We start from the raw sequence: 11407 nt of genomic DNA, 5'->3' as shown, positions 1-11407 counted from the left end.
ATCTGAATGATGCCACTTGTGTAACCTTGAGCATTTTCCGCAAATTGGCAAAATCCAATATGGCCGCCAAAATATGCAAATTACAAAAATCATAACATTGCCAGCAAATTGGCTATAACATGTATTTATTTGTGTTGCAGGAGTGAAATACTCTCTGAAAAAAATATTTTTTTTTATAAAATATTTTTTTTTTTGATATTCGAAATGGCCGCCGCAGACCTCTGTATACCCTATTATGTACAATATGAATAGGGAAAATTAATATTTCACAAAATGGTCGATAAACTGCAAGTAATTGTGATCTATGGACGAAGTATTGCACTGTTTGTCTGATTTTCTTTCCCCTTTCCTTTTGAGGCCTTTATCAATTTCAAGCTCTAAGCTTAAGATGAAGGTCTCCCACATTTCAAAATGTATTATGTTGATATATGTATATACATACTTTTTGTGCTATTTTTTTTTACAATAAAAAAAGAAATTTATCAGGTATAAATATATTTCAATAAGATTGTATATATGCATATGTTATTAATTATATCATTTGCTTATTTTGTTATGCTAAGAAAAAAATTATTACACTTGTATATGCTTTTGTTATTGGAATGTGGAAATAAATAAATCAAATCAAATCAAGTAATATACGATAATCATCAATGCTAACATGATATATCCTTTATTATGTCATGTATGGGAAAATTGTTGTATTTAATATTAAAAATAGCTGCCACTGGCCCAAATAGTATTATTTTCTATGGCAAAGGGGCCAACAAAAATGCATATTATTAAGAGAAACGAGTGGAATATTGACTAAAAACACAATTGCTAACGAGATACACTGTACATTATTTGATATGCCATGTATGTGATAAATGCTGTATATTGATATTCAAAATGACCGCCGAAGGCCCTAACAGTATTATGTACAATGAAAAAGAGGACCAACGAAATCACAGGAGTGAGCACTGAAATGCATTTATTTGTGATGAATAAATGGGATACTGTCTAAAAAACACAATTTTTACGAAAAAAATCATTCAGTTTTAAAGTTTGTGTTTAATACTGTATTTTGACTTTCAAAATGGCCGCCATAGACATTGATTGTATTATGTACAATGCGAACTAGGAAATAAATTTTCACACGAGTGAGCACTATAAATGCACGTAATTGTGATCTATGAGTAAAATATTGTCTGAAAGCATAATTTCTAACAAGATATATCAGTTCTTATGCCAGGTAGGTAATAAATACTGTATTTTGAAAGTCAAAACGGCCGCTACATGCCCCAAAAGTATCATGTACAATGTGAATGGGGACAAATTATTTTAACAGATTTTGGCTTTGCTTGACTAAATGGTGTTGTATGAGGAAAATATTGTCTGAAAACATGATTACTAACAAAATATATCATATCATCTAAAAATTTAGGTGATAAACGTTATATTTCAAAATTCAAAATGGCCGCCATATGCCGTTTTGTGAAATGTATTTGTCCTCATTCAAATTGTAAAGTAATGGCCAATGGCGGCCATTTTCCATTTCAGAATGCAGCATATATCACCTTAAATGCACCAGATATGACAAACCTCGTTAGGAACCATGGTTTTAGACAATATTTCACTCTTACATCACAATTATATGCAATACTTATAGTCAAGCAAAGCCAAATTCTGTCAAAATTTTATGTCCCAAATTACAATGTACATAATACTTTTAGGGCCTATGGCAGCCATTTTGAATGTCAAAGTACAACATTTATTACCTCCATTACCAATATTTAGAAATCATGTTTAAGACATTTATTTTTACTCATGCATCACAGTTACTTGCATTTTATGATTTTGACTCTTGTAAAAAGTAGATTCCCTATACGCATGTAACATAATTTAGTTAGGGCTTGTAACAGCTATTTTGAATGTCAAAATACAGTATTTATCACTAACATGGCAGAAGAAATGCTTTCTTTCATAAAAATCATGTTCTCAAATAATGTCTTATCATACAACGGGGGGGCGTTTCATCAAACAATTAGTCGGTGGTTTTCTCCGACTAAATGTGATTTTCACCGACTAATTTCATTTTCACCGACAATTTTGCCATCACCGACTAAATTCCATTTCATGAAAATTTGTCGGTGATTTTTTCCGACAAATTATTGGAAACCACCGACTAATTTTGTCGGTGGCCTTCACCTACCGACAAAACTTATTTTCACCGACTAATCAGCCTTTTGAGGGCCTTTGCAGCTAAAATCGATTAATTTCAGTTGATTTTGAATATAACATTTTAATAAATTGCTTATTTTTCATTTCATTGAGAAAATTCAAAGAAAATGTATTTATTTTTAGTCAATGACAAATAAAAAGTAGACATTTCAAGAATAATATTTTCATCTTTAAAACTATATTATACCAATCAATACATAGGAAACATCTTCAAATGTACACATTTTTTCAAACTTAATTTTCTTTAACCCAAATAAATCTTTGTGCATTTTTTAATCAATAATGTCTGATGTCTGAAAAATGCGACCTCATTGACTTTTGTACAAGTTTTTTCAATGTTCATTAGTGTTGTTGGTGTTGCTGCTGCTGTTGTCATCGTGATTGCTGGAATTGCTGTTTGTTTTTGCTGCTCTTGGTGTTGTGGGTGTGGTTGTTGCATCTCCTGGTGCAATTAGTTATTTTTGCTACTGATGTTGCTCAAGGTGTTGCCTGTGTGGTTGCTGTTGTCATCGCTGCTACTGCTGCTGTTTACGAGTGTGGCTGTTGCATCTCCTGATGCATCTATTGATGTTGTCGCTTGTGTTGTTGCTTGTATGATTGCTTGTTAGAATCCTTGCTGTTGGCTTTGTTTCTACTGTCGTTGTTGCTACTGCTGTTGATGTTTACCACTGTGGTTGTTGCATCTCTTACTGCAGTTGTAGTTTCAGCTGCTGATGCTGTTGTTGCTCCTGCTGCTGTCCATGTTCATTGAAGTAACTGAAATGGATTTAATTTATAGAGCATGTGATATTTTATTAATAAAGATATCAATTTCCATCATTATTGATATCAGTCATTTATTCTTAATTTAATTATCATTGTTAAAACTTTCATTTTTTTATTTCTAATGTTTGAAATAAGAACTTTAAGTTCTAAATGGTTAAAATATTGTCACCAAAGCCTTATTAAACAATGAAAACAAAAAAGTTAATAACAAAGAAATGCATAAGAAAATGATTAAAATTTCCTCTTTTTTTATACACAATTGATTTTAATGACTTGGGTTTTTCTCATTGGTTTACCAAAGAAAGGGAGTCAAAATCCAAAATTATCACATTTGGTCTTTATTTCTTGAGCCAAATGCTGATTTCATGCAAGAGTCATGTTATCATATTAAATATAAAAAAAACAACATCAGGAACAGCAGCATGATTTCTGAAGCGAGTGCACAATCAACAGGCAAGATCCTGAGGCACCCCCCCCCCTACCAAGATCGTTTGAATTAATGAGGTTTCATGACTGCTTTTGTAGGCATTACATTTATACAGGCCTACAAGAGATATATATATATTTTTTTTTTTTTTTTTTTTTTGGGGGGGGGTAATCTTCCAGTGTTACTCCCATACAAAGCAGATGGTGATGGGGCGGGGGTCTAATAGGAATGCAGAACAATGGAACATTCATTTACTACTTTGGCAATAGAAAGCAAGTCACACCATCTAGCATTGATTGATATTGGTTGTTTTACAACTGTCCAATAAATATCACCATTAATCAATTAAGCATCTAAGCACTTATAGATGTCATTGTTTTCAAATATTTGAGTAGACCAAATAAAGAAGAGAGCAGTACCAGTAATTTAATATTTTTTTTAATGTGACTTTACTTTCTTCGCCAAAGTGAGGCAGTCATAATTGAGTGTGTTTTAACTTACAAGTGACATCACATTTCCTGCCTTCTTGTCTGGCTCTCCTAAACCTTCAACCATTTATACTTGTGTAACTTTGTATCTCATGTCTGTCTGAAAAGTTTGGTTGAAGCCTCCACCTGAAGGAAAAATAGTATTGAAATAACTAATTAAAATATTTGCCATAATCTGGTATTTCTTCTCACATGTATATGTACATGTCTAAAAACAGGAAATAAAACATATTTTGATTACCAGGTTTCATATAGAAGGGGGTTAATAAAGGGTTCAAGTTTTTATTATGTTAATAAAAAATACAAACAATAGTAAATGACATATGCTCTGGCTGAGAAACTTAAAAAGTGAAATTATTCCTCACAATGTAGCTTGTATGTACATACACATGAGCAAGTAGTGCTAAATGGATTAAGGGGTGAGAGCAGGGGCTCCGGAAACCGGGGGGGGGGTGCATGTTAGTTGCAGGGTCAGCGGAACGGTTTTTACAGTGAGCGGGCTGACCATGCAAAAAATCGTAACCAGATGGTCATTTCATATTTTTCAGCCCCCGCACTGTTTTCCAAAACCATGTACAAAAATGTAAAATTGACCATCTGCTTATGATTTTTTGCATTGGTCAGCCCTGCAGCTAACATGCAAAATATATTGAATCTATTATGTCTTTCATGCTTATGTAATGTTTGCATTTCAAACTGACTTTAAATAGAAAATCTGGTCACAGTCCGATTTCATTGTCATTGATGTGGGTTTTTATGATTTTACATTCTGCAACCAAAACAATATCCTTCATTATTTTTTAATCATTATCGCATTTTACTAGTCTACATGTTACCTGTGGTTGCATTTCAATCTCAGTATTTCTTCACCCATTGCCAAATCTTCTGTCACATGTTCATCAGATTGGCCGCTGGCACATTCCTTGCTGTAGTAGACCAGTCAGAGCCTTGCTTTCTAGTTCCAGATCCGTCTTCTTCTGCATACTGTTCAAATGTCCATAGTCTGAAATTAAAATATTAATAATATCACATTGTTATACATGTAGCAAAGAAAATATGTAGATTTACAGTGATCATTGAAAAATACTGCACTTTCAATGAATATTGTTGACATTTCATAAAGGGGAATGATCGAATATACCAATCATTTTTCTTCTTTTATTATCCTGAAATTTATAGAATTTACCAACAATCGGTCAACAATTTATCCTTGTTAATTCATATAATTTTCACTTGATTATAAACAAGACGGTAATTAACACATTAACCATACAAAATAGTAAAACAGCTTTTTCAATAATTTTTTTTTTTTATTCAAAAATAAAAATAAAAGTTTTTTTTCTAACTCAATAGCGCTTGGATACCTTGCCGGTTAAAAGCCACGATCAAATTAATAAAAAATATGAATAGGCTCCTAATTCATAACTGCAGCAAATTGCATCCCCATCAAACTGTAAACTATTTCTGGACTGTGACCTTTGTTTAATGAAACTGATATTCAAGGCAGAAAAATACTTGGGATTGATGAGATCCATTCCATATTCTCCTATATTTTTTTCTAATGAAGAGACCTTTAACCTTTACATGCTATTTAAGGTTAGGTATGACTAGACTCTAACTTTATGTGGTACGACAGTATTTTTCAAAAAATAGATTAAGAGACATTATCAACAATAATTTAATTTATTTACCCCAATAACACCGATGCTATTGCAGATTCATGCTAAATAGTAATTTGTCAAAAAAATTGACTTAGAAAAATAAAAGCATAACAAACTTCATAATCGCACACAAATGAAGAGCATTATTTCGTCTCCCCCAAATTGGACGATCAATATTTTTTTAAAAAGGGAGCTATGCAATGGCTCATTTCACTCGGGTGCGCAAAGTCAAAGATAATTTAAGATAGATCTAGGCCTATAAGCTATACCAGTACGGCCACGGGCCGGTTGCACTATTTAAAACTTAGATCTAATAATTTTTTTATATCTAGATTTTAATTTTTATTGGGTGTGAACGCACCTCTGCCACAATCGCATCACCCCCCCCCCCCGAATCCTCGCCAGCTGTCGAGAGCCTTCACTTCATTCGACTTGTGACTTGCTAAGGCTAAGCCTACATTAATAGTTGAGAACATCCACTTTGCAAATTTCCCACTCACACTATTACCATGTGATTTAGCTCCTGTTCAATTCCTATTTCTGTAACACAGAATTAGGATGGCCCCATTGGATATGTGTACATTTACAATTGCACACGCTGGTTTGCCTGGTGATCAAGGATATCTCCGACCACACCGAGCAACAAAATTATTACAAAACCAAAGGAAATGAAAAAATATGATTTGCAACATAGAATAACATAAAGGTAGAACAATATAAAGAATTCTCTTTGCAAAATTTATAAAATTGTAGCCATGTGCGGATCATAAAAACGTGACAGCCGTGAGCCGTGTCGTTAGTTTGGACCTGAGATAGTTCTACAGACACAGAAACACGGGTATGGGACTAGACTGGATTATGTGCTGTCAAGTTCACCGATCGTATCGACAGGGGTCCTGCCAGAAGATCCTCTTTTCTTGTAATTCATTTGATAATTACGCACAACGAATAATTCAATCACCTTACATACAATATGAACGACATTTTGAAGGGTTTTACTTACGGTAAAATCCTCATTCACCTCTCCGGGGACCTTCGCTTCTTCTCATTTCTTCGTTTCATTTCGAATCGTCGCGGCGAAAACATCAACCAATTTTACATCTTTTTCACAACTTTGGGAGTGGGCGTGGCCTAATTAGTCAGCGAACCTCGTTCAAGACGATTTGTAAAACAAAAATTCTCTGACAATAGTCAGAGGAGCTCCGAGAGTTTGATGAAACGCAATTTTGTCAGCGCTGACAATTTTAGTCAGCGCTGACAGTTGTCGCGCGACAGGACTTTATGGATTTCATAGTCAAGTAAATCCAAATTCTTACAAAATTACATGTCCCCATTTAATGTACATTATAGATAATACTGTTAGGGCCTATAGGGGCCATTTTGAATTTCACAATTATACAGCATTTATCTCATGCATGACAAAAGAAATGATATGTTTCGCTAGAATACATGTTTTCAGACATTATTTTACTCGGTGATCACAATTACATGCATTTTATAGTTCTTACTCTTGTGAAAATTAATTTCTCCAATCGCATTGTACATAACGTATAATGGGCTTATGGCGGCCATTTTGAATGTCAAAATACAGCATTTATCACATAAATTGCATTTTTATTTCGTTAAAAATTATGTTTTAGCCATTGCTTATCTTAATACTATTAATATGCATTTTAGTACTTATTCTTGCGATTATCTTTTGTCCCCATGAACATTGTACATAATATGGTCAGGGCAATTGGTGGATTTTTTTATATAAAAATGCTTCATTTATTACATACATGACATAACAAATGATACATTTCGTTAGCAATCATGTTTTCGATCAACTATTTCACTAAAAATTACAATTACTTGCATTTAGTGCAAACTTTTGTGAAATTTTGTTTTCCCCATTCATATTGTACATAATATAGAATACATGGGTCTATGGCGGCCATTTTGAATATTTAGAAAATATTTTTTTTTGTCAAAAGTCGTTTTTTTCAGAGAGTATTTCACTCCTGCAACACAAATGCATACATTTTATAACCAATGTGCGGGTAATTTTATGATTTTCATGGGCAATTTGCATATTTTGGCGGCCATATTGGATTTTACCAATTTGCGGAAAATGCTCAAAGTTACACGAGTGGCATCATTCAGATTCGTAATCAGCACCCTCGAATTGACAAGAAACCATCAAAAAATATTGTATATAATGAAAAAACAAGGTTTAGTCAGTTTTCAATGGGGCCTATCCTGAACTATATTTAGGCCATTTACAAATAATGTTGTGTTGTCGTTGGATCTAATGCTCTTTCTATTTTCAACCAGACTTGAAATGAGACGAGTCGATGCAGGATGTACAGTTCATATATACATTTAGATGATTACTTGATGATAATGACAAATACATGAGTAAGTCTGATGGTGACTATACTCTGAAGATGAAGATAATATAAATGCTGCAAACTGATGTAGTATACTTTTATGTAGCTCTAAACTCCAATCTCTAATCTATCTGTATGCTGGAACAGTCTAAAGTAATCTGCCTTGGTTCAGAAGTGAACCCCTTTTATATTGGTCTGGTCCAGACTCTTTACAAACAAACAGGTGTTGGTCAACCTTGGACGCTTGACCAAAACAATCTGTGCGTCATAACTTTACTCTGAATTGGGGGAGTGACCTTATAGGGAGAACATGAAATGTAGTGAATAACAAACCCCTAAAATGTGTGTGGTCAGAAGTTTAGCTGAAAGATGGATGAGTAATACTTTCTTAAGGAAGTTGGAATTGGTAGACATATAGTTTCCTGTTATACTTCCTGCAGAAGCATTGATTAAGTATTGATTATGTATTGATATATTATTGAATATGTGAGATATGTCTTATCATCACATAACATCCCCTTTTGTTAGAAAATGTGGCTTTTCCACATTTGTTAAAAAAATATTGAAATAATGGTCCAATTGAGTTAATTAAAATTCATATAAAACAAAATAATATTTGTGAAACTTTTTAATTTACCTTCTACTGAACTATAGATTCCTTAACACTCCTACAGTAGCAGTGGTTAACCTATACTATCAAAATATATCAACTAAACCTAAAATAACATAGTGTGAGAAATACATATACAAGATGAAAAATATGAAACACAAAAATAACTTTAGTCATATCAATTTTACCTTAAATATATTAAATTAAATTGAAAAAAATATATATCCTATATTCAGATCATAATCAATGAAATATCTGATAATTGGAAACAAGATGTTCTTATAAAATAATATTTTGTTCTTACAAACAATTATACTATTTCGTCAGTAGGATTTGGGCAATTTGAGATGTCTCAGAACAGGATCAATATACATTATGATATGTTACAGCTAAGTGTTACTCAACAATAATATCATATAAATCAATCAGTTTTCGAGCTGCGGGCGTTCTCATATCTTAGGGAGATGTGCAACTATTTCCACTTCCAATTCTGAAGTATATAAACAATAGTTTTACGCACTAACCAAATCATCCTACTTTGTACGAGTTTCACTGCAAATTTGCTCGGATAATGTCTTAAATCGGTAATTTCAAGTACTTTCAAACTTGATTTATATTCATGCTATACACAAAGCGGCGAAATACCAAAAGAAAATAATAAAAACCAACATAAAAATGTATTTCTTGACACATAAGGCCTATGTGTAGTCCAGTATCATTCATCACTGGAAATGCTTTGCTTTTACATGTTAATGTTAACCAAAACAACATCATCATGATTTTGATTGAAACAGAAAACATTCTTGCTTCATAATATCATCTACCTTTATTACATCACATCCAAATGTTGTTTGAGAAATAATGAAATATCACATGTTACATTAACTTGGTTGATCCTTATCTAGCTCAGTATTCTTTGGAATTGTCATGTCAATGACTTCGTCTTAGGTCATAAAGGTGGTTTAATATTCATCATGGTCAATTTTTAATCAAAATTAAGAATCTGGTTAGAGTAAGTGTGTGTCAATATTTTGGAATCTTGCTATTTCCAATGTCAAATAAAAAGGATAAAGATGATGTTATTATAACAAATTAATTAAAGTGTGTACAATGAAAATACAATTACACACATGTAACAGACACTAAATTAAATACGACCTCTCGCACTCTCTCATTTGCCGGTGGAACAATAAAGAAAATGGTTTCACTTACCGATCAGAGATGAAGAAGATGTCTTCAAAGAATGATTAAAATTGAGTATAATGAATAGCACAATTAAAGTAATGTCCAGTGTTATTATATATTCAGGGGGAAGAGTCAAAGTCATTCATTCTTTACTTCGGGATTTATGTTGTAGTTGTACTGGTGATCTGCATCTTTTGTGATGGTTTCTTGTCATGCTTCCGTTTAATGTAATTTTCATTGATGTCCTTGTCCCATTGTCCCTCCGTCTGCTCTTCCGTCTGTCCATGCGTCTGTGTCCAATTGTATTGCGGCTATCGAAGTCGTCTTCGTTTATCGTAAATGTGTGGAGTTGTCGTGTCGTCGTGACCTTCGCCATGCATAGTTCAGGTTCTAACACGGTAGCTGATATCTTAATTGTCTTTTAATAAGAGCTATTCTCAGTCTTTTCTCGAAGCACATAGCCATGATCACATAAAGTGTTTCTCAATTAGAAAACTGGGTTCTCCACCATGTCGTGAATTAGACGATGAATGTACAATTTTTCTCATGATTTATTTTCTTCCCTCCAGACTTTTGGGAAACACGTTTGACCAAGTAGAGTACGGAAGTTGATGAAATAGAATGGCTTCGCAGTTTTTTCTAGAAAAGGACATCTTTGACATGAGCTATGATACGCGAATGGTAGAATTCGAAGAGATCTACCTAGCCAAGTTTGGACACTTCGCTCACCCCGAGAGAGAAGCGGCCCGGAAGCAAGCAGTCGAACTACTCAACAAAAATGAAGAGGCACTTGAAGCAAGTAAACACGAAATTGAGAAGACCTTTGAAAAAGTTCTGAAGGGAATGGGAAGAACAGCTGCCGCTCAGTTCATTGAGAAGCAAGCACATGCCATTGTGGCTCGGCAAATTCTGAACGCCACTGTACGGGGTGGCGTAGGTCAGTTTGGTCGTCGTATGGCGGTCGTGGTTGCCGATGGGTCTATTCGCTTGGCTGCTGCTCAGTTCGGCGCTAGAGGAGCGGAAGCAGGGGTTCGGGCAGCTGTTGAAGGAGCTGCACCACAGATTCTTGCTAATGCTGGCAAGATTGCATTGTTGGTACCTGGTATCTCCGCTGCGGTGGGGCAAGCTGTCGCCGAGAATGTAACTGGGAAATTGGGAATTGAGAACCACCATGCCAAGAACACGATTGCAGTAGGCGGAGCAGCGGCCGGGGGAGCTGCTGCCGGGGCCTTGATAGCGGGTCCACCAGGTGCAGCAATGGGCGCCGTTGTAGGTGTAGCTGGATGGGGAGTAGGCAAGGTGATTGACGCTACGATTGCAACCAGGCTGGGCATGAAAGGGCCCGATGACAATTGGGCCTATCTGAAAATTGGTCAAATAGACCGGGAGGTTTGCTTTAGTACATATAACAAAAGGGATACATTGTACTATAAATCTTATTGGAATGAATATAGGAGAAACGACCATGAGGAGTTTAACATGTCAGCAGGCCAAGGCCAACGTGATGAGTTTCAGTTGATAGTGTATAAAGGCTACACATCCATAGCACATTTCCAGAAGGTGTACTTTAGAGATATGATTTTTGTAGCGAAGAACAAGAAGGGCAAACTGGCTGTGGCACACGGGAAGGGTGAGTTATGGGAAGGGGAGGCAAGTAATGTTATCATTAAGACTGA

General features: G+C 34.6%; 1 long non-coding RNA gene across 1 annotated transcript; it reads right to left on the bottom strand.

Moving 5' to 3' along the window:
- Nucleotides 1-2604: 2604 nt before the first annotated feature.
- Nucleotides 2605-6638, bottom strand: LOC129271387 (uncharacterized). Its single transcript, XR_010294294.1, has 4 exons — nt 6568-6638; nt 4740-4906; nt 3917-4029; nt 2605-2979 (listed from the first exon to the last, which is right to left on the bottom strand). It is a non-coding gene; the product is annotated as an uncharacterized LOC129271387 (long non-coding RNA).
- Nucleotides 6639-11407: the final 4769 nt, after the last annotated feature.

The sequence above is a fragment of the Lytechinus pictus genome, chromosome 8, assembly GCF_037042905.1.
Source record: "Lytechinus pictus isolate F3 Inbred chromosome 8, Lp3.0, whole genome shotgun sequence".
Lineage (NCBI taxonomy): Eukaryota > Metazoa > Echinodermata > Echinoidea > Temnopleuroida > Toxopneustidae > Lytechinus > Lytechinus pictus.
The sequence above is the reverse complement of the archived record's forward strand: the minus strand, read 5'-3'. Positions and strand labels throughout refer to the sequence as shown.